The sequence below is a fragment of the Apodemus sylvaticus genome, chromosome 13 (genome assembly GCF_947179515.1).
Source record: "Apodemus sylvaticus chromosome 13, mApoSyl1.1, whole genome shotgun sequence".
Classification (NCBI taxonomy): Eukaryota; Metazoa; Chordata; class Mammalia; order Rodentia; family Muridae; genus Apodemus; species Apodemus sylvaticus.
In genome coordinates this window covers 3,053,044-3,078,484 of record NC_067484.1, presented here as the reverse complement: position 1 = coordinate 3,078,484, position 25,441 = coordinate 3,053,044, and the positions used below count along the sequence as shown (strand labels likewise).

At 41.2% G+C, this 25,441-nt stretch overlaps 1 long non-coding RNA gene across 1 annotated transcript; it reads right to left on the bottom strand.

Annotated features, from left to right (window-relative positions):
- Positions 1–9,597: 9,597 nt before the first annotated feature.
- LOC127663605 (uncharacterized) lies at positions 9,598–10,806 on the bottom strand. Its single transcript, XR_007973002.1, has 2 exons — positions 10,680–10,806; positions 9,598–9,850 (listed from the first exon to the last, which is right to left on the bottom strand). It is a non-coding gene; the product is annotated as an uncharacterized LOC127663605 (long non-coding RNA).
- Positions 10,807–25,441: the final 14,635 nt, after the last annotated feature.

Genomic DNA, 25,441 nt, shown 5'->3' with positions numbered 1-25,441 from the left:
GTGTGAATGCCACTGAATTGTGTGGTACAGAGTTTAAGTCACTTACATCCCTACACCACCCTTGCTCTAGTTAATATTTGGCTGCATACAGCAGACTTTGCAGAACCAAAGAGTTGATATGACCTTCTTGCTAGATTATTAAGAAGTTTTAAGACAAAACCAAAACAGCAATAACAGCAAAACAAGCCTTCAGGCAGGCATTCATCGTATTAAATAGGGTAACCTTCATCAGGTGACCCACACGTACCAGAGATATTTAATAAGGCCTGGAGGAACGTAGCTGCTTGTACCAGGGACATGTGAGTTTTCAATGTCTGTCAAAAGACTGTTGAGTAGAGCTACAGTGCATTTGAGTCTTGTCCCCCTCAACACCAAGCCAGTGTCTAGCATATAACTGGCTCTCAACAACTGCTGGTTAAATTATTGACTGACCAAATAAAGACTCCATTGAAATAAATTCCTGGGATCTACTGAGGAACCTTCAAACATTTTGTGGAAAATGAACATTTGAATATCTTGACGCTAAAGTGTTTTTGTAATGGTGTAAATTAATAGAGAGAGTAGGACTAACCTTTGAGAGAAAAAATTACAAGCAACTGTTGTAATAGACTATTGGTGTAATATTTTCCTTTAAAAAATGCTTAAATTTTATTTTATGCTTGGGGTCTGTAAAGGAGCAGGAGAGGGCTCTTGTCTGTTTGCAGAAATAGGTTATTTAAAGCCAGGCATAGTGGTGCTTGGCTGTAATTTCCAGACGTGAGGGGAAGAGGCAGGAGGGTCGAGAGATCAAGGTCATTCTCAGCTACCTAGTTGAAGGCTAGTCTGGGCTACATGATATTCTGCCTGAATTTGTTTTAAAGGATAAACTATTTAAAATTTAAAATAAGTTTTCACTAGATTGCCACTGGAGTGGGGGAGGTATGCTTTTATAGACAGGGTTTCTCTGTGCAGCCCTGGCTGTCCTGGAACTCAATCTGTAGACAAGGCTGGCCTTGAACTCAGAGATCCACTTGCCTTTGTGTCAGAGTGCTGGGATTAAAGACTTGCACTACCACTGCTCGACTAGATTGCTGGTTAAATTTACCCAAAACAATAAACAGACAAACAAACCATGAAACCCTCCTGTCTGCCTTTTCTTTAGGGGAGTACAATTAAAACAGCTGCCATGCTCTGGAGAGAGACTGGAGCAGTGCCCACCAGCGAGACAGGCACTGTGCTCCTGAGTGAAGCCCACAGCCTCCAACCCAAGAGGCCTGCACTTGATTGTGTGCCCTGGGCATCAAGAAATCACTACAAAATTAAACCTTATATTTTTTGGGTTTTGACTCTTAAACTACAGAAATATAACACTTAGATATTATTACATAGTTTCTTATACTTTGACAGTATCTATGAACACATATACTCTGGTATCAGTACACTTTAAATATTTCTTTATGATAGCAAACAGTATGTGTTCCTGGTGTTCCAGTATTTCAGTACAGACTGCCTACTAAATGCTAATTCTGTGTTCTGAGCACAGAGTCTAAGACCCATCTTGACCAGAGAGACAGTGGAAGAAAATGAGAAAAAGAGACAATCCATGCCAACTGTGGCTGAGAGTGAATAGTGGCTCTGTGCTGTCCTAAAAAGAAAGCTCAAAGCCAATCTGGGTTCAAATTCCAATTCTTCTACCAACTAGTCCTGAAAACTTAAGGAAGCCATATAGCCTCTGGAGAGCAGAACCCTCTGCAGGCGGCTGAAAAGCACAGGCTTCCTGATTAAAACCAGCATAGCAGCTAGAAAGACAAAGTATCAAAACGCTGTATGCCACCCTGCTGTATGCCATGAGAATTTCACACAACAGCATGCGTACACCCACACAAACATAGATACAGACACAACACACACAATATACACAGTATATTCATAAAAGATACCAACTGTGAAAAAGTTGCAGATATCATTTCCAATAAACAAAAACTGAAAGATATGTTTATTTTCCAAAAACAAATTTACAGGGCTGCTAAGTACTTGTAGTCTCAGTCTCCTGGCAGGTTGACATAGTAGGATCCCACAAGTTAAAGACTACCTTAGGCAACATAGTGAGATACCACCCATGGAAAAATTAAACAAAATCCAGTAACAGTATTGACAAGAACGACCATGGGCGTGGTAGCATCCTAAAGAACCTGTATATTGCTGTCCCTCATATCATTTCCATATTTAATGCTGTAAGTATCCTCTTCAAGTCAATGACTCAACTTCAAAATCCTGAAGGAAAATACCTAAGTTCCCCTTCCCCTTCCCTCCCCTTCCCCTCCCCCCTCCCTTCCCCTCCCCTCCCCCACCCTTCCACTCCCCTCCTCTCCCCTCCCCTCCTCTCCCCTCCCCTCCCCCACCCTTCCACTCCCCTCCTCTCCCCTCCCCTCCTCTCCCTTCCCCTCCCCTCCCCTCCCTTCCCCTCCACTCCCCTCCCTTCCCCTCCCCTCCCCTTCCCTTCCCTTCCCTTCCCTTTCTAAGTGCACACACCTGAAGACTAGACAGCTTCTCAGGAACTGCAGGGCCTTAGCATGGGAGTAACTCTTAAAAGGATCAGTTTAACTACTTGTGACTCAAGATTCCTTCAGGATGACTTCTGGTTAGAAGGCCGACCCAGGCAAACTTCCCCCTGCCTATTCTAATTTGTGGTCCAGTGATCCGGTCTATCTTTGTGTCTGTCTGCTCCAGACCTGCTTAACAATGTTAAGAGTGAGGAAGCCTTGGCCACTTACTAACTTCTGAGTTGTGGTTTTCCTAGTGAGCTAGACATGAGAAATGATAACTTCACAAAATGAAGCAGGAGAGAGTTAGTCTTTTTGGAACGGGGACAGCATATGGGTTAGATATAGCTGCTACAGTTTCCTGGTATCATGGCAGATCCCCAAGGATTCACCACTGGAGAAATCATGTATTAATAGGGCTTGCAAGATTAGAGTCTAGTTGTGGCACCCAGAGATTGAGTTATCAGTTGTTTCTGAACTAAATTTGTGCTGCATTTTCCTTCACTCAGCAGCTCATCTGGGTTTAAGAGAGAAAGCTACAGCAGGAAAGCTTGGGTTTGCCACATGTGCACCACAAAGGCCATGGGGGATTTGAAGCACGGATTGGCATGGTAGTGACTTGCCAGTGGGAACCTAGCGAGCTGGGTGGAGACATTTCCGGAGCTCCAGGCCAGTGAATCCCAACAAGATAAGAACAGGTTGTCCAGACAGTAGCAGGGCAAGAGCGGGAACATGGCGGTTCTACTTTTTTAATATTTCACTAAACATACACATATATATCAAGATAGATATATATGTACACACACACACACACACACACACACACACACACACACATATTAAGAATGCTTTCACCTTTCAATCATCAGATCTAGCTTATGTCACCCAAACATCGTTAGCTATTGGTAGTTAAGACACTTGTTATGTCCTTTCTTACTGTGCATCCATTCTCTGTTCCTTAACTGATGATGGAGATTCAGAAACAATATACATATAGTTATGTATCTATAAAGAAAAGGATAGTACAGGTTGTAATGTTAATTTTTTCAAACCTTACTTTTAGTAATGGTTCTTAAACACTTTAACCTCCTTTTAGCCCACCACCTACCAGAGGTAGCAGGGGTGGTGGGGGTGGGGGAAGGATACAGGGGAAGTGGACCTGGTTAGAAATGGTTCTTTGGAGCAACTCCTGTCTGTGTTGTCTGGAAATCGGCAGTTTACTTCATGGTTAGAGATGGCAGCTCCATTCATACCCGAACACTTTATAGGTGTACCAGCAGTCTGGTTTGGTAGAGTAGGGACAGCAAACATAAATCAACTGTGGTGGCACTACCTAGCAGGGACAGCCAGGCTTCAGTCTCAGCACAAGTTAACAGGAGGGACCAGGGAGGACCAGGAGAAGTTCTGGGCTGTGCCTCTCTGGGTAGTGAAGATCAGTGAAGACACGAGACCCACAAGATTTGCACTAACTGGTGCTGTAAGCAAGTCAAGCTCATCCTCCGCCACTGTCTGTGAGACCTATTTATTTTAAAGATTATATTTATTATATGTAAGTACACTGTAGCTGTCTTCAGACACAGCAGAAGAGGGCATCTGATCTTATTATGGATGGTTGTGATCCACCATGTGGTTGCTGGGATTTGAACTCAGGATCTCCCAAAGAGCAGTCAATGCTCTTAACCACTGAGCCATTTCTCCAGGCCCTGTGAGACCTATTTATATCCTCCAAGCATATCCTGTCCCCCACGGGTCTTGCTTCAGCTGACATCACACTGCCAGTAAGCCCGAGTCTGCAGAAGTGGTAAGAAAATATGGCATGCCACCAGATGGTTTTTGGTGCATTTCTCTCCATGGAGTCCTGACAAATGCAGTTCAGCTATGCAATATAAGGCCGACCAATACATGTATGTTGTTAGCAAAGAATCGTTCATCATGTGTCTAATTAGATTTAACAGATATATATAGAACATTCTATCCTAAAGCAAAAGAATATACCTTTTTCTCAGCACCTCATGGTACCTTCTCCAAAATCGACCATATAATTGGTCACAAGACAGACCTCAACAAATATAAGAAGATTGAACTAATCCCATGCCTCCTATCAGATCACTATGGAGTAAGAGTGGTCTTCAATAGCAACAAAAACAACAGAAAACCCACATACACGTGGAAATTGAACAATATTCTACTCAATGATACCTTGGTCAAGGAAGAAATAAAGGAAGAAATTAAAGACTTTTTAGAACACAATGAAAATGAAGACACAACATACCCAAATCTATGGGACACAATGAAAGCAGTGCTAAGAGGAAAACTCATAGCCCTGAGTGCCTCCAAAAAGAAAATGGAGAGAGCATACATTACCAGCTTAATGACACACCTGAAAGCCCTGGAACAAAAAGAAGCTATTTCACCCAGGAGGAGTAGAAGGCAGGAAATCATCAAACTCAGGGCTGAAATCAATCAAGTAGAAACAAAGAGAACCATACAAAGAATCAACAAAACCAGGAGCTGGTTCTTCGAGAAAATCAACAAGATAGATAAACCCTTAGCCAGACTGACCAAAGGGCACAGAGAAAGTATCCAAATTAACAAACTTAGAAATGAAAAGGGAGATACAACAACAGAAACTGAGGAAATCCAAAAAATCATCAGATCCTACTACAAGAGCCTGTACTCAACACAACTGGAGAATCTGGAGGAAATAGACAATTTCCTTGACAGATACCAAATACCAAAATTAAATCAGGACCAAATAGATCATCTAAACAGTCCATAACGCCTAAAGAAATTGAAGGAGTCATTGAAAGTCTTCCAACCAAAAAAAGCACAGGACCAGATGATTTCAGTGCAGAATTCTATCAGACCTTCAAAGAAGAGTTAACACCAATACTCTTCAAATTATTCCATAAAATAGAAAAAGAAGGAACACTACCCAATTCCTTCTATGAAGCCACAATTACACTGATACCAAAACCACACAAAGATCCAACAAAGAAAGAGAACTTCAGACCAATTTCCCTTATGAACATCGATGCAAAAATACTCAATAAAATTCTTGCCAACAGAATCCATGAACATTTCTTTAGGTCCTTCTCAGCCTTTCGATATTCCTCAGGTAAGAATTCTTTGTTTAACTTTGTATCCCAGTTTTTAATTGGGATATTTGGCTCTCTGGAGTCTAACTTCTTGATTTCTTTGTATATATTGGATATTAGTCCTCTGTTGGATGTAAGGTTGTTAAAGATGTTTTCCCAACTTGTTGGTTGCCATTTTGTGCAATTGACACTGTCCTTTGCCTTACAGAAACTGTACATTTATGAATTCCCATTTGTCAATTCTTCATCTTACAGAATAAGCTATAAGTGTTCTGTTCAGGAAATTTTCCCCTGTGCCCATGTGCTCAAGGCTCTTCCCAGTTTCTTTTCTATTAGTTTCTGTCTGTCTGGTTTTATGTAGGGACTCTTGATTTACTTGACTTAAGCTTAGTACAAGGTGATAAGAATGGATCAATTTGCATTCTTCTGCATGCTGACCTCCAGTTGAACCAGCACCATTTGTTAAAAAGGCTACCACTACTTGGCATATACCCTAAGGATTCCCCAGCATGTAATAAGGACACATGTTCCACTATGTTCGTAGCAGCCTCATTTGTAATAGAATATGGAAAGAACACAGATGTCCCTCAATGGAACTATGGCTACAGACAATGTGGCCTAATTACACTATGGAATACGACTCAGCTATTAAAACAATGAATTCATGAAATTCTTAGGCAAAAAGGTGGAACTGAAAATATCGCCCTAAGTGAGGTAACCCAGTCACCAAAGAACCCGCATGGTATGCACTCACTGATAAGTGGATATAGCCCAGAAGCTTGGAATACCCAAGACACAATTCACATATCAAATGATGTCCAAGAAGAAAGAATGAGTGGGCCCTGGTCCTGGCAAAGCTCGATGCAGCAGTGTAGGGGATACCAGGACAGGGAAGCAGGAGGGGTTTGATTGGTGAACAGGGGGAGGGAAGAGGGCTTATGTGACTTTCAGGGAGGGGAACCAGGAAACAGGAAATGAGATGCTGATTGCCAGCAAAAAGAATGCAAACAGGCAACCTTGGGAAGTTGGAAGTTGAGGGGAACCTCTAGAATGTATCAGAGACCTGAGAGGAGGGACTCTCAAGACTAAAACCTAGGGACCTTAGATAAGTCTTAGTGTTTACTGACTCTATTGAATACAATGAATTAACTGTTTGTATATGATTTGTCAGAAAACAGATTCCCCAAATAAGAGATACCTGTGAAAGTATTAAAAGCATACAGATCATCAAGTAGACACATAATACTCAAATATTACATGTGCAGAGGAATCAAAATAGTAAAAGCTATGAAGAAAAGCAACAATGTCACATATAAAGGCTGATTAGAACAATGCCTGACTTTTTATTTACATAGAAATATACTTATATAAATAGTATATATATATATATATATGCCACATAATCAACAGATAGATGGTGTTTCTTAGTCTTAAGTCAGGCTGAGGAGTGAACGACTTCTCTGATCAATTAGTGAATTAGTTTTGGGGACACTGGCAGCTGTGGGAATGAATGACTCCAAGTACTACCCTAGAGCTATAAGGAAAGGAAGCTGGTCCCTTCTTGATTCACCCCATTCCTTATGTTGAACAAGCAGGTAGGCAATAGAAAAGCCAGGATTGTCTCTACACTTGTCTATCTCTGGACACTGGGGGGCAGGAGGATGATTCAATTAAAACTGCAGGTTTACTTTCTGTTTACACTTTACACATTTTGCACTTGGGAGGAGGAAAACTACAGCTGGGTCCTCACTCTAAAGATTCTCTGGTGGCAATGTAATGCATTTCTTTGTTCCTGTTTCTCTGCTCAAGCCCTGGCTTTGAGCCCAGAGGGCTAATATCCAATATATACAAAGAACTCAAGAAGCTAGACTCCAGAGAGCCAAATAACCCTATTAAAATGGGGGTACAGAGCTTAACAAAGAATTTTTACCTGAAGAACTTTGAATGGCTGAGAAGCACCTTAAGAAATGTTCAACAGCATTAGTCATTAGTGAAATGTAAATCAAAACAACCCTGAGATTTCACCTCACACCAGTCAGAATGGCTAAGATTAAAAACTCAGGAGACAACAGGTGTTGGCAAGGATGTGGAGAAAGAGGAACACTCCTCCACTGCTGGTGGGATTGCAAAATGGTACAACCACTCTGGAAATCAGTCTGGTGGTTCCTAAGAAAATAGATAGAATATCTATCTATTTTTGCACTCCAGATTTTATTCTCATCATCTGCACTCTGACTGTTCCACTTCACATACCTCCTCCCCCTCAACCCCAGTCTCCACAAGGATGTGCCTAACACCCTCACCACACCCCCGCTCCATCCCACCAGATCTCTAAATCCCCTGGGGCAGCACCTTCTCTGACTGAAACCAGACCCAGCTGTCCTCTGCTGTACATGTGTGGGGAGCCTCGTATCAGCTGCTGTATGTTGCCTGGTTGGTTGGTGGTTTAGTGTTTTGAGAGACCTCGGGGTCCAAGTTAATTGTGAGTGCTTTTTCTCCTACTGAGTCACCCTCCTGTTCTCATTCTTCTAACTTTCCTCTAATTCAGCCATGGGAGTCAGCAGCTTCTGTCCATTGGTTGGGTGCAAATATCTGCATCTGACTCTTTCAGCTGCTTATTGGGTCTTTCGGAGGCCAGTCATGATGGCACCCTTATTCTTAAATCTCCATAGCCTCAGGAGAGTGTCAGGCCTTGGGGCCTCCACTTGAGCTGGATCCCACTTTGGGCCTGTCCCTGGTCCTTCTTTTCCTCAGTCTCCTCTTCATGTCCATCCCTGCAGTTCTTTCAGACAGGAACAATTGTGGGTCAGAGTTTGTCTGTGGGGTGGCAACCCTATCCCTCACTTGATGCCCTGTCTTCTTGCTGGAGGCAGGCTCTATAAGTTTCCTCTCTCTACTGTAGGGATTTCATCTGAGGTCCTGCCCTTTGAGTCCTGAAAGCCTCTCACCTCCCATCTCTGGTACATTCTGCAAGCTCCCCCCACAACATCCTACTTCCTGAGGTTGCCTGTTACCATTTTTTTCTGCTGGCCCTCAGGGCTTCAGTCCTTTTCTGTCACCCAATAACAGACCAGGATCCCCTCCCCCCACCCAAGCTCCCATCTGTCCACGTTCCCTCCCAGTTCTTTCCCTACCCCCTTGTGATTGCTTTCTTCTTACTCTGGTGGTACTGAGCCATCCTCACCTTCAGCTTGTTTAACTTCTTGAGTTCTGTGGACTGTATCTTTGGTATTCTGTATTTCTTTGTCTTTTTTGTTAATATCCACTTATTACTGATTACATACCATGTGTGTCATTTTGTGTCTGAGTTACCTCACTCAGGATGATATTTTCTAATTTCATCCATTTGCTTGCAAAACTCAGGATATATATAATGTATTAATGTCTCTGCTTAAGGAACTGATATGGGCAAACTAACAATGTAACTGGGTTCTACAATTCCTTTCATGGTTCTTCGAATGTATAAAAGGAAGAAGCTTACTGAATATGAATATTCATCATCCTCTGCTTCTCAACTAGGTAAAGGATTTCACTATTTACAACCTCCTGACATCCCAAGTGCTCTTTGATGATATCTTGAGCCCTCAAATAATGAGCTATTTTTCCTAATGTAAACAATTTTCTAGAGCACCATTTTACAGAAATAGGAATACTATTTTCTTTTAAAAAAGTGTTGCTCCAATGCACAGGAGTGAGTCTGATTTTATTGTACAACTAAATAGTTGACACTTAGCCATGGGGAGTATTTTATAGTGACAATATGGAAGAATTTGGGTAGATAAATCCCTACCTTTCATTTATTGAGCAGTACATAGAATGCCCATTTTTGGAACTTTGGAAGAAACAAATACTAACATGAATCTGTCACAGGAATACAGGTGCCTAAGTAACAGAGGTGAAGGAGAATACTGAAAATGCCATTTTCCAAAGACTATGGAGAATCATGAATCAGACAAATTGGAGTCTAAGCAATAACATAATTTAATACCATTTATTAATATTAATAGATAAGAATGTGTAATACACAACATAAAATAAATATAGTGAGTGAAACTATGTAACAATATGGTTAAATATAAAACTGAAGTTGTTTCTCATAATAATCTCTTCTGCTGTGGTTAAGAGGGAGGTAGAAGGGAACATTGAAATAAAATGACCAGCAACTTCTTCAGTCATGAGGAAATTTCCATTGTGAAAAGATATATGTTGAAGTTGTTTCATTTTCCCCTGCTAAAGGAAACATAAAAATTTCATTGTACAAACATTCTCAGATGATAGATTCACCCCATTTCAGATAAGACTCGTTTTTCAGTATATTTTATGAACAAAGAATCTACACAAAGAATTACTTGAGTTAACACTATATCTGAATTTGAATAATATTGCAGGTTAAGATTCTCACATATGTGTTGTGGTAGATCCCATGCAAATTAATATTTATACCAAATGCTAGGCATTTGGCAAGATCATCTCTCAAACATCATTGTTTTTGTACAAGGATAGCACAGCTTGCTGTCACATGGTTTAATCTTGTAGTAAGTAAGTTTAGGGCATTTTTAAATCAAATAATTGTTTCTAAGTGAACTTTTTTAAAAATAATTTCATATCTAAGTTATTCTAAATGACTTATGGACCATGGGAAGAAAAGGATAGAAATATAGCAAGTAATATTCTGGAATTCTTACAGGGTTTAAACAAAGAATTCCCTTATCATACATGTATGTATGTATGTATGTATGTATGTATGTATGTATATATGTGTGTCTGTATGCTTACCTATGTATATATACATATAACCACATAATTTAAGTGTTGTTTAAAATATTTTCCAATGCTTTAATACCATGATATGCTAAAATGCTGTTCTGATATTTACACATTTATGAAATCAAGGAATGATATTATTGTTCGTTCCCTGTGATAATTAATTAAAAGTTCTCTTAACTTGTAGGACCTTCCACCTGAGGAGCATCAGATGAAATCTTTACTTCTGTAGTATGAGCATCTGTGGTTTCCCACTGTGGCCATTCATGTTTTTTTATCATAACAAGTGACTTACCAGCAGTATTTACTGATGTCTTTATGTCATCTGACCTCTTTTGGTTATGGTCACAACGATATTGTTATTCTATCCAAATATATCTACACAGTTGTCAATCATGATATGTATGATAGATATCTGTAACACCACATGGCCAAAAAAAGATTGGATAATAAAAAATTGGTATCCAAAATGATAAGGAAAGTAGCAGTAACTACAAGCAGATATGAAACTGTGAAATGAAGTCTATGTCTGAAATGGAGACTCTAAGTTCTTTGCAACTAACTTAACCTAGTTAAAATTTCATATATATTGCAAAGAATGGGGAAACTACTAAAGCAATGTAACATTTCAGAACTGATATGCTGCCATAATGACTGGTGAATCACAGCAATGACTTCCAAGGTTTCTTGAATTGGTGATTTTTTTGCAGGGGTTTGGGGACAGAGGCAAAGTTTTATTTTGATGCTTTGAATGGGATGGCCGTGTAACTGCAGGCATCACAATATATGACACCATCTTTGTGACAACTTTTGGGTGGTTGAAGTGGCTTGGCCTCCTCATAGGAGGTTTGTCATTGATTAAATTTAAGGTCACAGAAGGCAGGTGCCATTTGCAGTGTACTCTCTGTGCTTTGTGTTTGCTGCCTAAGATGAGAGCCACCAGCTCTCTGCTTCCTGTTGGTTGTCCTACCTTCCTGCAGCTATGCTCCTCTGTCATGACTGTGAAGGACATTAATCTCTCTGGATATCTAATTCCCAAATAAGTATTTCATTCTATGAGCTGCTTTAATCTCAGTGCTTTATTAAAGCAATAGAAAATGAATAAGACAAGTTGGTGAGAAGAGGAATTTTAGTTGAGAAACTGTAACACCAGATTGGCCGATTGTCTAGAGAAGTCTATGGGATATTGTCCTGATTAACAATGGAGTTTGTAAGGACAAGATCTGCAGGATGGTGCCACCCTTGAGCTATATTGAGATAAAGGAAGGTATGAGGTGCAGGTCATGAGGCAGCACTCCTACACAGCCTCTGCTTCAGTTCTTTCCTCTAGATTCCTGCATTGCTTCAGTTTGGGCCCTGACATTCCTCAGTAGTTAACTGTAACAAGGAGTATATTGTGAAGTGTTAACCTGTCCTCTGTACGTTGCTTTTCATCAGTGTTTTATCATAGCAACAGTAATAAATTAAGACACTTTCTAAATTTAGGAACCTATTTCTTGGCCTATCTTCCTCTTTTTTGAGTAATACTAGTATGACTTTCTTCCTGTGGACGTTATTTCTGGAAGCTAGTTGTTAAAGAGAATCCTAGCTTTCTTTTCTTCTTTTGTTATTGTCTTTTTTGGGTTGTCTAACTTTTTTCCTTTTCAAAACATATGGTATTTATTGATTCTCTGTGAATTTCCATCGTGCCACCCAGTAACACTCCTTTTCTAGTCTGACCACATCTACTCTTTCCCCTGGAAACTTCCACCCAAAATTAAAAATTAAATATAAATTAAGTAATGTTTTAAATTAAAATTAAACCGATAGAAGAAGGGGTTTTGAGGATGGGACTTAGAGGAGGGTACTGCAATCAGTCTGCTGCCCGGGCATGCGCAGTCTGCCTAGAATCTTGCTTTCCACATATACTTTCATTTTAACGTCTCATTGAGGTTATGCTTTAAACAAATATGGACTAGAGATGCAATTTTACACATTTAGGCAGATAGGAAGTTTACATAGCAAAGATATTACCAGAATTATTTCATATGTATACCAGTACCCTAAAAGTGACAGAGTCCTAAGTAGAAAGTCCCAGAGGATGAGAAAGATAGTAAACGTAAAGATGTAAAATATACAGTGCTTTCCTTGTCCTGTGCCTCCTTTCTTCTCGGATATAATCCAGTGGCCATGAGCATCTTCTGGAAGCTGAGCAAGAGGCACGCAGTCTTATGCACTGCCCCATACCTGGGTCTTCTGGATTTCAGCAGAGAGCCTTTCAGGAAAGAGCCTCATTCTTATACTAGAAGATTGTCACTGGGCAAGGCAGAGAGAGGCCTTCACTGTCAGCAGGTCTAGACAGCTACTTGTCTCTCTCAGTGGCCTGGAGGAATATCCAGAAATGTCTCATAGAAGCCTCCAAATGAGTAGCTCCTAATTCTGGTAACTCTCCTTGCAAGTTTCATAAAATACCTTCTCTTGGTGTTGCACCGCAGCCAGATTCCACTTCTCAGGGAAGTATGCACAGGTGACATTTGACATCAGGTTCCCAGAAACTTTTCCATGGAAGACAAAGGACTAACTGCCTCTAGATAGAGAGGAGACAGAGGTGATGCATAGGAAAATGGAGATTATAAAGGTAAAATGGAGAACACTCCTCACATATTCTCTCTACCTCTCTAGCCACGCAGATTTATATTCTCCATTTTTTAAGAATAACACACACACACACACACATGAAAATCAAAACAAACAAAAAACAATAATATAAACAACGTTTTAAAAAATGAAGGAAAGTGTTCCCACAAAAATTCATGAGTTCTATATTCTCTGGTTTTCTAATTCTGCGCAGCAAACCTGCCCTGAAATATAGATGCTATACTAAGTGAAACTCTATTGGAGAAAACTGATTTTCCCTATGCCAGCTTATGTCAATGGCAGATAGTTTCTTAGTTACGGCGTGGGACCCATGTCTATGACCAGTTCAGACTCAGACATGGTGATAGAGTGCCCCAGGGATCTAGGTTCTAGCTATTTTAACTACCTGAAAGCTACCTAGTCTGACCATAACCCTCTCAGTGTTGGGGTGCCTGTGTGGGTCATGTGCATGACTCCACAGTCACTCTGATTTCATATGTGCATCAGTTTCTATTGTGTATGGAAGACACTGTTTCCTTAGAGTCAACAGTCAATACAGGTTCTTACAATGTTTCTGCCTCCTCTTTGTTGCAGAACCCTGAGCCGTGAGGGCTGCATCACTCCCTGCACAGTACTAGTCGTGAATCTCTTTGTCTGTTAACATCTTCTAAAAGAAGCTCCTCTGATGTGAATTGATCAAGGAACCAATCTATGGGGAGAACAATATGTCATTAGGATTGTCTTATTGTTATGTTCCTTAGCAGAATAAGAGCACTGTGCTTTCACAAGATTCCAGACCTATCTAGTCTCAGGTTCCTGGTCATCTCCAAAGGACAGAGGTGCCTATAAGGGGGACGGAAGGAGCTTTAACTTCTCTACCCCTGCGCAGCAGGGAAGTGCAGAGGCAGGCTCCTTGTGTCTCTTCACATTGACTATACTATTGGTGTCTTCAACAACAAGGATTCACCATCAGGTTATGAACAGTGTGATGGTGGACATACTGTTTAAATGATAATTTACTGGGCTGTAAAGGCTTGTGAAAACAAAATTGCTTTTAGCTTGTATAATCCATGAGGATATTGTCCCTATCTTGAATATACCCTGTCAGCTAACTTGCCTAAGAAAGACAACCTCCCTGTGCGCTTAGGCTATTATTAGATGCTTTTGATTGCTGTTAAATGATTCACTACTTCAGCTTTTCTTACAAAGAATAGGTAATGGGTCACAAGATTAAACAGGCTAACTGCCAAGTTTCACTTTTGTGTGAAATGATTGCTTGCTTGGATGGCTGAGTCACCTACTGGGTGTCTGCTACATAATCAATCTTTACCTGCACCCAGACAGGAAATGAGTTAAATTGGCTCCCTAAAATTATACCTTTGTGCTTTTGTCTTCCTAATCCTTGAACTGTCCACAGCTGACTAGAGGCCTCACCTACAGAACTCTTTCTGGTTTGTTCCTGTCAATTTATTATTATTATTTTTTAAATAAAAAGCATCGATTTTTTTCTAAAAAGAAAACTTTAGTTATATTGGTGAATCTCTGAATGGACCCAGACCCACAAGAGAAGCTACCACTCTTGGCTATAGCCTCAGATGTTTGAGGAGAGGGGTGTCTATGGGACCTTTGGAGAATATAATTATTACTCATGGCTATAGCCTCAGGTGTTTGAAGAGAGGGGTGTCTATGGGACATTTGGAAGTTACAATTATTGCACCAACTTAGTCCAGAGTCTGTAAAATATGCACTTTACAAAGAACTTGAAAGTTATGATTATTTGCCTTACATTTTAATGGTTGGTAAACTTTTAAGTAAACTCAGTAAACAGTTGTATTACAAAACTTCTGCTTCTTACCCCAGATAGAGAGCGCAAAACAGACAAAAGTATGTATACCACACAAGTATAATTAATAAAACAGTGAGTTTTATTGGAGTTATTTACAGAAATACTAGTGAGAGCTTACTCACAGGAGAACAAATGATTCAAAAACAATCGCATCATCAAAGTCCACCCCAGAACTGGCAACATCATGAAAATTTTGGGAACCCAGAACCCTCCTTTCAGGCAGCTCAACATATTGGACAGAGAGTGCTTCCCAAGGGACGCAGTTGATCTATATCTATTTCACATAGCTGGGTTGGGTTTTGAGTCTTTGCAGCTTGGCTTGTTTGAGAGTGATTCACACAGCGGCTTGCCTTGTTTATTCTTTGGAAGAAAGAGCCTAGAAAGTCTGGTTACTTTCAGGGACTCTTGATGCTAGTTGGAGTTGTTTCTCTTCCTGCTGAAAAAGAGAGTTCCTGTGGACTAGAAAGCTTCAGTCTCAGAGGAAACTGTTACAGAGTAACAGTGCAAAGCTAGAAGGAGGGTTATCTGAGGTTTCTTGTGAGACAGTGCTTTAGAAAGGGTGGACACAACTTAAGTTAGTAATCTAAATAACAAGTACAAAGAACACACATCCATGGTGATTCGAAGAAAATGTTCCTCTTATATAACCATGCATGCCACAGATAGATGGGTTGAAATCAATCCTGAGAATAATGATTTCACAGTTATCACTGTCCATTTTCATTTAAGAAATTTTCTCCAGATTTATTAGTCCTTTTGAAATGTATAAATGAAATGCATAGTCTTTCCCTATAGTCCCTATAGTCCTTATAGTCAGTGGAACATCATTTAAAAAATAAACTAATGATTTTTTTACATATATACAGATTCTTTTGACAACTGTTATTGTCAATATTTTCAAACTGGAGACTGCTATAAGCCCTTCAAATGTAAGATATTTAAAATTAAATATAGAAGAATATGTTACATGGGTATGAGCATACCTACAAATAATACACAGTAAAATTGGTCACTAAATGAACCTCCAGTAATGATTATTGGAAAGAAAATCCAAAAGCCCAAATACAGCTTATGCTCCTCAATATACAATATCCACAGAAATAAACCACAACAGAAATGGAAAATGGGTTGATAATGGGTTGAAATGGGTTGAAAATGGCTGTATCTGACTCTTGGTTAGGGGGTGTGAACTAGTTTTAAGAAAATAATCTACCACTGATAAAATACTTACTTTGAGATATATGTAAGTGATGCCAATAGCACCTTTTCTGCTACATTAATTACTGGTAAATTATACCTCCTTCAAGGGAGGATGTCATCAAACCACAAGTTTTTATATGCTTCAAATCTACCTAAAAATAAATGTAGTAAATAATAGAGCTTTGAATAAAGAATATCTAATATAAAGATTTAGAGAACTTGGTAATTTCAAGTACTGTTTCAATGTACTTGGGATTTAAAGAGTTTCTACCAAATTCAGCTGTAGATGAGGGTATTGTAAAGTTTTGGAAATTCATATTTTCCTAACATCTCAACCACAACATACCCCTATAGAAGCGGTAAACACCCTGCCTGGACAGCTTTCTTACACCAGAGTGAGAAGGTTAGTCTCTGCAGCAAGCGTTCCTTCATCTTCTCCTCTGCTGTGCTCCAGCGAGGATCAGTGTAGTCCCCTGGCGCCTTTTACTTGTGGATCTCTGCTGACACTACTTGCCTAAAGTCTGTACTTCTAGCTCCCTGTCTGCTCCGTCCATCCACCCCTGCATTCTCCTATCTCTCTCATTCTGAGGGCCACTCAGAAATAAGGAAGTCGTGACAGCCTTTACCCCTGAGTGCTTTGCTATCCATACCCCGTTCTCCCACAGTTATCTCAGCAATGTCTATGCACAGGAGTCCTGAGTCGTGCATTGCTTTTATCAGGTTCACAGTTTCAAACAGCAGGGAACCAATAAAATGTACTCAGTTTAGGTGTCCCTAATTCTTCCTCATGATTAGATTCAAACTATGAATTTTTATAGAAATATTAGGTCTCATGTCAGAAGGTGCATGATAATGAATTTTCCTGTTGTTGGTGACATTAATCTTATCTGTTTTGAAATGCTGACTCTCAGGTTGCTCCTAGCAAAGTAACAACTTTGCTATTTGTAACTAGTAAGCATCTTGTGGAGAAGTGCCTATGACTACAGACACCTTCCAGCAAACCTCAGATTTCTCCTAAAGTAAGGGTCAAAAAATTATTTCATAATGGTATTTTTTATATATTTATTGTCTTGCCTTGTACTTTAATTTAAAATCTTTAACTTTCTTTTCTTTTTTTTTCTACATGGGCTCATCCTATAGCCCAGTCTAACCTAGAAATGTGTGTAGTATAGCTGAAACACTTGTGAGCAAAAGAATGTAAAACACAACTACTATACAATATAAAAATATGATTTATCTAATGATGTTGGTCAGAGTTCAACAGCCAAAATATTACTATAAAATTGTTGTGTGTGTGTGTGTGTGTGTGTGTGTGTGTACTGAGAGGCCAGAAAATAATATGAGATCCCTCAGAGCTGGAGTTCCAGGCATTTTCAAGATACTCAGCTTGTTACCTGGTGCTAGAATCAGAATTCTAGTTGTCATGGTAGATTAGTAAGCCCTTTTAGCAACTGAATTATCTTTCCAGCCCAATAAAAATGTTACTGAAGCAAAAGATGAGAAGCAGCGTAACTAGAAAAGAAAGAGGATAGGAAAATGACTTATTTGAGATGTAATGCTGGATGAAATTTATTTCAGTAAATAGCTAAGGTAATGCAAGTGTATAGCTCATTCAGTATGTTTATCTGCTGTGTATATAATATTGAGTACAAAGCAAGAACAGGGCCACATCCAGTCTATTGTTATATTTTTAAGGTTGACAGTATATTTTAAAAATTAAACTATCAATGCATTCCTTCCCCATTATCCTTTCCTCCCTTCAGCTTCTACTATACCCACCTCAAAGGGACTAGTCTTCTTTAAATGTGATTATCACACACACACAATTTAAATTTCTTTGGGTTTTGTTGTTGTTTGTGTATTTGCTGGTGCACACCTTTAATTGAAGCATTCACGAGAAAGAGTCAGGTAGATCTCATGTCAGTCAAGTTCACATACTGAAGTTTAAACTACTCAGGGCTACACAGTGAGAACCTGTTTCAAAAAAAATATACACACACACACACACACACACAATAATTTAATATAATGTAGTTTATTTGTTTGTAGCATGTGGGATGGGAGAGGCACACATGAGGAATTAAGATGTCAAGTCGTAGGAGTCTGTTCCATCCAGCTACCTCGTGGGATTCCAGGGCCAAACACAGTTACTCTGGCCTGCTTTGAAATGCCTTTTCCTGCCAAGGCTTGCTAGTCATAAAGCACTTTTTTCTTGAAGAATTTCTTTTGTTTTTTTCCATTTTTATTTAAGTTCCAAGTAAGGTTAGCCCAGAATCCCTAAATACCCAAGGCACAAATCACATAACAAATGACTCCCATGAAGAAGTATGGAGAGGGTCCTGATCCTGGAAAGGATTGATCTAGCATTGGAGGGGAATATAAGAACAGAGTTAAAGGAGGGAGGTAATTGGAGAATGGGTGGAGAGAAGAAGGTTTATGGGACATATGGTGAGGAGGGATCCTGGAAAGGGGAAATCATTTGGAATGTAAACAAAGAATGTAGAAAATAAAAATATTAAGAGAGAGAGAAGAAAGAGAAGAGAGAGAGAGAGAGAGAGAGAGAGAGAGAGAGAGAGAGAGAGAGAGAGAGAGAGAATCTCTTATAAGCATCACCTGACACTAAAAAAACCTATGGCCAATGAGCTGAGGTAGGAAATCGGAGGTGGGGCACAGGCAGGAGAAGAGAGGATTCTGGGAAATAGTGAGACAATGAAGAGAGATTCAAGAGACACACTGGGAGAGATGCTGAAGGAAGACAGTAAGGAAGAAGCAGTCAGGGACTGAAGGAGCTGTAACTAACGAGCAGGTAGATGAATTCAGGATAAAGGGAGATTCGCCAGGGAACACTGTGGAGGCCCAAAGCATGAGATCTGAGCAGAGCTTGAGGAGATGTACATAAGCCAGCAGGTGGCTGAACTCAGGATAGAATAAAGAAGGTTAGCACCAGGCTTGGACATACGAGGCTGAGGACCGGTAAGTAACTGTGTGGTAGAGAGAATAGTTTCATTGGGTTACATAAGTTATGAGTTAGTAAGGAAATGAACTAAAGCTTACAGCCTAGGAATCTATTAATAAATGATTAGTTTCAAAGTCATCATTGTGGGAGCAGGGGCTAGGAGGAAAAATTGAATTTTTTAATCATTTCTGTATTATTGTTAAATTTCAAAACTGTTGGAGGAGCTGACAAGATGGTTCAGCTGGTAAATTAGGCATTTGTCACCAAGTTTGATGACTTGAATTTAATCCTGGCAGGGATTAAAGTAATCTAATATTTTCTAAACCCCTCCCCCCAAAAGAATAGATTGCATTGGATTTGAGGTATGCAGTCTCAGAATTGATTGTTTTTTATACCCTTGTGGCTCTGGGCCGATCTCTATCACCCCAAACCATTAAGAAGCCCCTTTTATCTAACTAGTAGTTTAGCCTGCTTAGGGCTAAGAAGCAAAGAAGAGGGCCTCCTCTCCGCCTGTGCCTGGCCGATCCCCACTCCTGGGCTGAAAGCTCTCTTGAGGCCAGTGAAACCAAGAATTGGGGCGCAGGGGTGGAGGGAGTAACTTCAGAGAGTTCTCAGAGAGTTCAGAGCTAGAGTGGCTCTGGAAGCTTAGCACCACCTTAGACCATTCTCTGATCTTCCCCTGACTCGCAGGATAATGACTGAGAAACCAAGTGGACTCAGAACAGGGGCTTGAGACCTATTATTGACTTCAGCTACCTCAGGTTCTGAAGGATCGCCCTGGGACAACTTTGCCTTGGGTGCAGATCACAGGGTCCAGGGACTTTGACCTCAGCCAAAAAGTGAAAGGGCGCTAAGAACAACCCTGGGAGGCCTGGGAACTTTCCTACCTCAGTCAGGAAGGGCAGGAAGGAGAGCCTGGTGCACATGCTGAAGCCTGCAAGGACCGGTCCTTCCCAGTCTTTGTGCCCTGCTGCTTTCCAGCCTGGCAGTGGGGTTGCCAATATCAATGTGACCTGAGCCAGGTAGCTCTTAGGGCCTCTCTCTCCTCAGATTTACCCTTGGTCTGTGTCATCTCTGGAGGTCCCAGCTCAGTTGTAGCTACTCAGGACTCTTCTGCTTATATTGGGATTAGTGTTCATTCCTTGTTAAGATGATATTTTTTTCTTTTTTCTCTGGGGGGTGTTGTTTGTGTTTATGTGTGAGGAACTGTTGACTGGCTGTGCACAGGAATGGAACGCTGGTGCCCATAGACTGCAGCCTGCTCCATCTTCCCTAGCTGTGCCTGAGGCAGCTTGCTGGGGATTCTGGCTTCTGAGAGAACAGGTGTCTTCCCCCCCCCTCGCTCTACACTTGTTCCTGTTCTTTGACATAATTTTAGTGAAGCTGAAAGCACAGTTCAGTAATAGATTCCTACCTAGTTGTGTAGGAGTCTGCAGAGTTAGGACTTGTTTATTCTTGGCAGGAAGGCTACTCCTGTGGGCTGGGAAAAGAATACAATGAAACATTCTTCTGGTAGTCTCTCAAGGCCTGCTTAAGCACTGCAAAAGCATCCAAGAAAATCTACTGAGAGTGTTTAAGTATAAAATGGACCTAAAACATAATGAAATTTGCCTTACTTTTATCAGAGTTTTGGGTCAAAGCACAAAATAAAACTTAGGGAGAATCCACTTGAGTGCTGGGAGCTCTGTAGCAGCATGGGAGCGAGGGACCACAGCAGGTGTGGTGGCTTGGGGTTCAGGTACAGGTGTGAGGCCATATGATTTCCCCATTGCTCACTCCCCATTGATCACCCCAGTAAAATTATGCTCTCATCCCACAGATTTACAAAGAGGAGCACTCCCATTTGTCCTGGAGCCTTTCAGGATGGGGAGCATTGCCCACATCTGGTGCTTCAGGATGCCACCTCCAGCTATGAGCTTCACAGGAGTCCTTGCCTGCATGCTAACTCCCTGTGTAGGGGTTGTGGCCAGAGCTGCCGCCAAACCTCCTAACACAGAACTGTGGATTGTGAGGAGGATGGTAAGTGAGGGCTGACTCAAGGAACCTGCCAGTGGGTTTGGGTATGTGGGGCCATGGTGGCGGCCAACAGAACTTTGGGAACAGCAAATCCCATGGGTGAGGATGTGTCTTAGGTTGACCAGCAGCACTGATTTCCCCCTCTAATCCACAGACTGCTATGTGGCAGTTTATGAGGTGTCAGGAGCCTCAGAGCCACTACTCAAGTGGTTCTCCGTGACTGTAGTCCCCGGGGCTCCTCAGCTGAAGGTTTCTACAGCTTCTTTGATCATTCAATTCCTAGATGAAAGACCTAAAAATTTCATATTAATAAAAAGGCTTACTGAGCACTAGAGCTGGGCAGAAATCTACCCTCTCTGCTGTTATGTTGACCTCTCTGCCAATAATCCCACAATATGATTTGTCATATTCATCTAGGCTGCTCTTACTCCACCTGGCCAGCCCTCATGGCCATGTTTTCAAGATTCCTAACCCATGATCTCTTCTCTTCTCTCTACCTTCTTCTCTTTCCCCTTGTAGTATTGCCTCAGACCACAAAGATAATAGTATTGTTGTTCTTGCCTGAAGACAGACTCACTTACATTGTGAATCAATATACCATCCTATACTATCACAGCTTTTTTCTAAATGTTCTTGAATTTTAGCAGAATGGTTATTGGCCAAGGTAACTTCAGCCCACAATGCATGTTTTATTCCCCTATTGGTTGTCAACTTGTTCAGATGCCTCTATTAAAATATGAATTTCAGATTAAGTTTACTCAGCTTCTAGTGTAGTGTTTTGTCACTTAGAGAGTCATTAGGTAGCTCAGTACAATTTTTTATTGACATCTTTCTGCATTTTTTCATATGCAGTCCCATTTGCATATGAGAATTGTGTATGCCTCTTAACAAAACCCTTTACAGCTTGTGAATTTTTGCACATGTTTCAAATTGAGCATGGAGAATTCCTAAAACTTAAAATATACAGCAAGAAGAAAAGGGTAAAGATGATCTTTTAAAACCTCAAGAGTGATCATAACGTTTTTTTAAAAAAGTCCCTTGCCTTTTTTTTGTATGTATAGGAGGCATCACATCTCTCCTGAAACTGTCAGAAAGCCAAGTCATTTTCCTCTACCACTAGATAGATACCTCACATACACTCATTTATTTTCTTGTTTGGAATCATCCACTTCCAGAGATCCTAGTTACGAAACACTTAAGGAGTTAATAGCTGACACTTCAATGGGCTATATTAGTTTGCTAATTTTAGACAAAGAATTACTAGAAGAAAAAGGGTTTAAAGAGCACCCTGTATCATCTTATGGTTCTGTGGGTCAGAAGTCCATACAGATGAGTGGGTTCTTGACTTAAGATCTGAAACCCAGTGCCAGTATGGGAGGGCTGGGGAGAAAGCCACTTCTAAATTGTTTCTGGTTGTAGACAGTGAGTGAACTTTTTCATGCAGCTATAGGGCAGAAGCCTTGTTGACTGTTGATCAGAGCTCACACTCAGCATGAAGAGCCTTCTCTCAAGGCCTTCTTTGCAGCTCATCATCTTCAAAGTCAGCAAGGGCACTCTAAATCAGTCCCATGCTTCAAATTTCTCTGACCTCTCTCTAGCTGTCACCAGCCATAAAGAACACTCTGCTTTTAGAGGAATGTAATGAGATTGAGCCCAAGCACATGGCCTCTCTTTTGATTATCTCAACGTCAAGTCATTATTATTTTTAATCACATCTTCAAAAATTCCTTTAACAATAACATTATATGATCATGGGTTGAAAATATGATAAAAATCCAAGACTTAATTAAACGTGACTCTCATCAGATAAAAATTTGCGGCACTGATTACCAGCTGGACATGCACAAAGCCAAAACTAGAAGAGAGACAACTCAGGGAGCGGCACATCTCAGCCTCAGCACTGTTGGCATATGTGTCCAGATGCTGGAATGGGTTCCTCCTCCAGAGGGTCCCTAACACTTGCTTATGGGATCCATTATCATTATTTTGACATTATTTTTTAAAATAATATTTATTTATTTATTTTATGTGAGTACACTGTAGCTATCTTCAGACACACAAGAAGAGGGATCAGATTTCCTTATAGATGGTTGTGAGTCCCCATGTGGTTGATGGGAATTGAACTCAGGACCTCTGGAAGAGCAGTCAGTGCTCTTAACCTCTGAGCCATCTCTCCAGCCCCTATTTTGAAATTATTTTCTTTTTTTAAAGATTTATTTATTTTGTGTATGTGAGTACACTGTTGCTGTCTTCAGACACAGAGAAGAGGGCATCAGACCCCATTACAGATTATTGTGAGCCACCAGGTGGTTGCTGGGAACTGAACTCAGGAACTTTGGAAGACCAGTCAGTGCTCTTAACCATTGAGCTATCTCTCCAGCCCTGTATTTTGGAATTCTTAACACTCTGCTCACACAGCCATGTAAGAAAATACTTCTGTGTCAGAGATGAAAACAAGACTTGAAGGGATCAGTGAGCATCCCCTAAGGCCACTCAGCTCCATGGGAATGGAAATAAGGCTATGTGTCCATGGCCAACCATCCATCCATGTCCGTAGAATCCTGCACGGGCTCCTGAACCTGCCATGTGATGTGTCACCAGAGTGCATCTCACAGTTCTGAAGGAGTCTGGAGCTGAAGTGTGAGGAGGGTCTTGTTCCCTTGGAGCATTGCAGAGCAGACTTCCCTTGCCTCTAGCATCTCCTTGTGGTTTCTGTCCACCCTTCCCATACTCTGACTTGTAGATGTCTCACTCCAGTCTCTCTGCTCAAACATCCTATGGACACATCTGAGTCTTCAAATGGCCTTAATGAGGACTCCAGTCATGGGTTTGGGACCTGTCCCAGCAGCACTGCACAACCTCATCTCAAGTCCCTACATCTGCAAAGGCACTGCTTGCAAAGGAATCCACATGAGCATGAACTGGGGTGGGGGGTGGGGGGGAGGGCACTATTTGATCCACTGCAGTCATTGGGCCATACTGCCTCCTTCAAGGGATATGACTGCTCTGAGGAACTCTTTGGTCCAGGAAACCATGAAAAAAAAAAACATCTTTTGATATGGCATGACTGAAGATATATTACCATTTGGATATTGATCAAGCCAGCTCATAAAAATGACAGTTGTCTTTTACCTGCTCAAACAGGAAGCAAAAATTCATCCTTAACTGATCTGTGCACCTTGCACATTCCATGCAAATATCTTTTTAGAACTAAATATTGTTTGTCAGGTTATATATTACAGAATGACATACCAATAAGGCAGCTCTGATAAGTTCACCATCATGAACTGACCTGCTGCTCCAGCTCCTTGCCTGATCTTGACTCATACTGATGCTGTTTCCAGAGATTTGCACACTTCTCCTATCATTGCTCAATGTCTGTCCCAAAGCTTCTCTCCATTGAAGATGCCCACAGTTCAGTGCCATCAAAGGCCACAGTGTGGTAGTGGCTGTACTGGGGTATCCTCAGACCACACAGATAGAACCAGAGGAGGGACAGCTCTACAGAGAAGCCCTCCCTGCCAGAAGCTTAGCCCTGACTCCTGGCAGGCTCCAAAAGCCCAGGCTGGCAATCCACTTGCCACTCTCCCAGCTCCAGCTCTCCCTGGGTAAAACCATCAAGAATCGACTCGTGCACCATGCTGCCCTCTTGTGGCCACCAGGAGTCTACACACAGATAATCTGGGCAAGCAATAAGCCAGAGGCTTTCAAGTTTGTTTACTGCAACCTCAGACAGGGATGCCCAAGGAACACTTAGGAGAGGCACTTGTCCATGTACAAAGCAGCCCCCAGATACGCACGCACGCACGCACAACACAATTTACTGCTTCAGGAAGCCTGTATTAGGACTCTGAGTCTCCTTTCTCTCTCCAGAAAAAAAATCACGAATCTTTCCTGCCACTGCAATCCCTGAGCCTCAGGTGCAGACATCAAAGGGCATTGGGAGGAGACCTAGGGCAGCAAGTCTCCAGCATCCCTGTCTGCTTTGTGCTCCTAGCTCACTGGGCGGGGACATATCAGTTCATCTGTCCGTCAAGTTCTTCCTCTGAAAAAACTGATCTAGCCCAAATTATCCTGCACTTCATTTTCCTGATTTATGGTTCAAAGTCTTGATCTTCTACCTAACTCAAGTCCTCCCAGACATCCAGAAACAGAAACAACCAACATAGTATTAGACTCCTCACGGAGCCTGTGAAGGAGGTTGGTCACATCACCCACTTAATAATGTCCCGTGACCCTGCAGGAAAGGACAAGTTAGCTAACCCCACTGCAGGAGTAGAAACTGAGGCCAAAGAGGTTCTATGATATAGCAAGTCCATACAACCATAGGGCAGCAACAGTAGGGTTTGCCCAGCAATGTTTGTGCTGGACTCTCCAGCTGTCTCCATGGGGGGACAATGATTGTCATCTCTCATGCTCATGG